Below are 3,990 nucleotides of genomic sequence, written 5' to 3'. Positions count from 1 at the left end.
GAAGCTTGCAAAAATGGAAGGAACACAAGAAACTAAGGAGATGACAAGCGAACACTGACGCGAGCACATGGCTCACACGAACGTGTGCCTGATGCAAACGCGTGGATTGGAATCTGCACGAATGACGCGAACGCGTGATAAGGAAATCGCTGAATGACGCGATCGCATGGACGACGCGTACGCGTGACCTGCGCGATCTGCAGAAATTACAGGATACGCTGGAGACAATTCCGGGCCACGTTTTAACCTAATTTTCGGTCCAAAAACACAGAATAAAGCGAGAAAACATGTAGAGACTCATCACGCATCCATACACATTCAGTTACATTGATATTAGAATTACTTTTCGTTTCAGATCTAGAATCTAGAATTACTTTTACATTCATAGTTTATGCTTTTGCTTGGATTTTGGATGTTGAAGAGTCATCACCTTCGTTGAAGTCATTACTTTAGTTTGTTTCCTTATTCCCTTACTCTTAATTAGTTACTCGTTTGACTTTGTTCAGATAATTATATTGCATTTTGAATTTATTAATATATAAAGTTACTTTTATTTTTAATTAATTTTAATTCTCTATTTTATTCTATTTAATTATGTCATCTTATATTTTTATGATTATTAATTCCATGTCAATGGAATAGATTCTCTACCTGACATGGGGGTTGATTAAGAGGAGACACTTGAGTTGGAATGCTCAAGTGATTAGTTAAATTGGACGTTGTAGGCTAATTCTGTACCTACTAACGCTAGACCTCCCCAAGGGAGAGGACTAGGATTTGCGGGTAAGAGTTAGTTCAATCACTATACTTTCCTTTATTTAGTAAGGGTTAACCAAGTAAGAACAACAACCTCTTTACACTACACTTGAGAAGATGCCAACAAGGATAGGACTTCCACTTAATTATTCCCCTAGTCAAGGACTTTTATTTAGAATATCGATAATTATTCTTAGTTTGTTTTTATTGCTTTAATTCACAATTATTTTAATTACTCATTATCAAAACTCAAACTTTTTGGGAATTTTCTGATTAATAAATTAGTACTCTTTCCTGTAACTCGTTGGGAGACGACCTGGGACTCATACTCCCAGTATTTTAATTTCTAAAATTTGTGACAACCCTTTTTAAATTGGTGAGGCAGATCTTATCTGGTTAAGAGCTATACGTGCAACGCTATTCTCTTATTTGAAATCTCTTAATTGGGTAACTTCTGCCACGCACCAATTTTTGGCGCCGTTGCTGGGGAGTTGCAATAGTGTGCTAAATTATTAATTAGTGTACATATTTTTATTTTTATTTACATATTTTATTTTTATTTTTGTTACCATGAGCTTCATGTCTTTCTCATTGAATGACGCGTTCAATGCCTAATCTGAGTTTAGTCCCATTTGACCCTGAAATTGAAAGAACTCTTTCACATATTAGACGAACTCGACGTCGGTTAGCCTCTGAGGGTGGTGAAGTGATTGTTATCAATTCACCAATCTCATCTGAGGGCAAATCTGAACCGCCATCTGAGAGCGAGACAAGCTCATTTACTACTGATTTAGTTGATTCACGTGTAGGTGACATGGCAGAACCTAGGAGAATTACTCTCTAGGAGGTAGGAGCCCCAAACTTCACTCTGCAACCGTATCAAGTGCGTCATCCAAATCTGGCTGCAGATTTTGAACTGAAGGCTATACTAATCAACTTGATGCTCAAGTTTCATGGCTTACCTGCTCAAGAGTCTATCAAGCACCTTAGGAATTTCCAGACAGCCTGTTCTACTGTTAGGCGTCATGGTACAGATGAAACTTCTATTCTATTAACCGCTTTCCCATTTTCTCTTGAGGGAAGGCGAGGGAGTGGTACTACACTCAACCTGAAGCGACTGTTACTAACTGGGATACGCTTAGAAGAGAATTTTTAGAAAAATACTTTCCGGCTGAAGTTACTGATAGATTGAGGAAAGAGATTTCAATGATTATTCAAGGCAAATTTGAGACTATCTACGAATATTGGGAGCGCTTCAACAATCTCCTGGACGCATGTCCCCATCACATGATTAATAGACTAGTATTGATCAGCTACTTCACTCAAGGCATGAACCCCCAGGATAAGACTACACTGGAGGGTGCTAGTAATGGTTCTTTGAAAAAGTACAAAACCGTAGATGAAGCATGGCAGCTGATCAGCGACTTAGCTGAGTTCACTAGGAATCACAGACAGAGGCGCAACCATCCCAAGGCTGTTGTCGAAGTTTCTTCTAGCATTGAAACTACTGCTCTCACACAGAGTATATGTGAAATGACCAACCTACTGAAACAAATGCAGTTGAATCAACAACAAGCACAATAAGCTCAGCCTCTCCTATCACAACAAAGCCAACAGTTAGTTCCACAAAGAGTATGCGGGATCTGTGCTGATTATAGTCATTATACTGATGAATGTCCGCAGCTCCAATAGGAAAACAACACTGTGGAAGCCACTCACAACTTCTTTGACCGCCCGAATCAAGGATACAATCAACAAGGTGGCAACTACAACGAAGGTGGCAACTATAACCAAGGTGGCAACTATAACCATGGATGGCAAGACAACTCCAATCAAGGCTGGAAAGATAATTCTAACCCTGGCTGGAGGGTCAACTATAACAGAGGAGGCAGAGACAATAGTGAAAACCAGAGGTAGAATAACAATAACAACAACAGATAGAAGAATCAGAACCAATCTTACAGAGCACTTCACCTAAGACAATCACAAGGAATCCAACACAACCAACAACAAGTTCCTCAGATCACTTATTCTAATTCTTCATCAAATGACGAGATGCTCCGTTCTCTTGCGCAAGGACAACAAGACATGCAGGCACAGCTGAACTCTAGTCTGAATGGCTTGACTGCCACTTTACAAGCTCTCGTCTCCCGGATGGATTCCTCACTTAATTCCACACATCAACCTTCAAGCTCTAGTGGAATTCCTTCTCAACCACTGCCTAATCCGAAAGGTGACATCAACGCCATCACTTTGAGGTCCGAAACCATGAGGAGCCAAACCCACCAGAACACGTACCAGCAGAGGATGTGGTGGAAGTGCAAGATGCTGAAGAGGAAGAGGACGTACAAGACATTGTTGAAGAAGAAGAAGTTCAACCACAGAATGAAGCACTAAGGGATACAGAAGCTGCAAATCACGCCCTCCCTATCCCCTTTCCACAAATCAAAAGGAAGCCCAGAAAGCAGATGGAACTTGACGGTAGAAATATTCAAAAAGGTCGAGGTAACTATTCCCCTTTTGATGTTTTTTCAACAGATACCTAAATATGCAAAGTTTCTAAAGGATTTGTGCATACATAAAGATAAGATTAATGAATTAGAAACTATTCCTTTAGGTAGTTCTATATCTGCTTTAATGGGAGGTATACCTAAAAAATGTAGTGATCCAGGTCTATGTATGGTTAACTGTACCATTGGAAGTGTGATATTTTCTTACTGTATCTGTGATTTAGGAGCATGTGTTAGTATAACGCCTTTGTCTATATATGATACTTTGAGGCTCCCTCCCTTAAAAAGGTCGGCAGCTTATTTTGTGTTAGCAGATAAAAGCATTATTACAGTAGTTGGAATTGCTGAAGATGTATTAGCGAGCATTAAGGGGCTCACATTTCCCATTGACTTCTATATCCTGGAAATGCCCCCTAGTGACTCAGAAAGACCATCATCAATCCTGATTGGAAGACCATTCCTGAAGACTTCAAAGTTCAAGCTGGATGCATTCTCAGGAACTTACTCCTTTGAGATAGATGGCAGAACAGTGAGTTTCAGTTTAAATGAAGCTATGAAGCATCCTCCGGAAGATCATTCTATCTTCCAGTGCAACATTATTGATGAAACTGTAGCTGAAGTTCACTAGGAAGAATTAGAAGAGAAGTACATGGAATAAGGTCCAAGTGTGGGGACACTTTCTGAAAACAATGAGAACACTTTACCATTATCACCAGCCCCGGAT

General features: G+C 39.8%; 1 non-coding gene across 1 annotated transcript; it reads right to left on the bottom strand.

Moving 5' to 3' along the window:
• Positions 1-1,941: 1,941 nt before the first annotated feature.
• Positions 1,942-2,045, bottom strand: LOC148555389 (small nucleolar RNA R71). The gene has a single exon (XR_015888071.1). It is a non-coding gene; the product is annotated as a small nucleolar RNA R71 (small nucleolar RNA).
• Positions 2,046-3,990: the final 1,945 nt, after the last annotated feature.

This window comes from Arachis ipaensis, chromosome B6 (assembly GCF_059453495.1).
Source record: "Arachis ipaensis isolate K30076 ecotype BB chromosome B6, ASM5945349v1, whole genome shotgun sequence".
Lineage (NCBI taxonomy): Eukaryota > Viridiplantae > Streptophyta > Magnoliopsida > Fabales > Fabaceae > Arachis > Arachis ipaensis.
The sequence above is the reverse complement of the archived record's forward strand: the minus strand, read 5'-3'. Positions and strand labels throughout refer to the sequence as shown.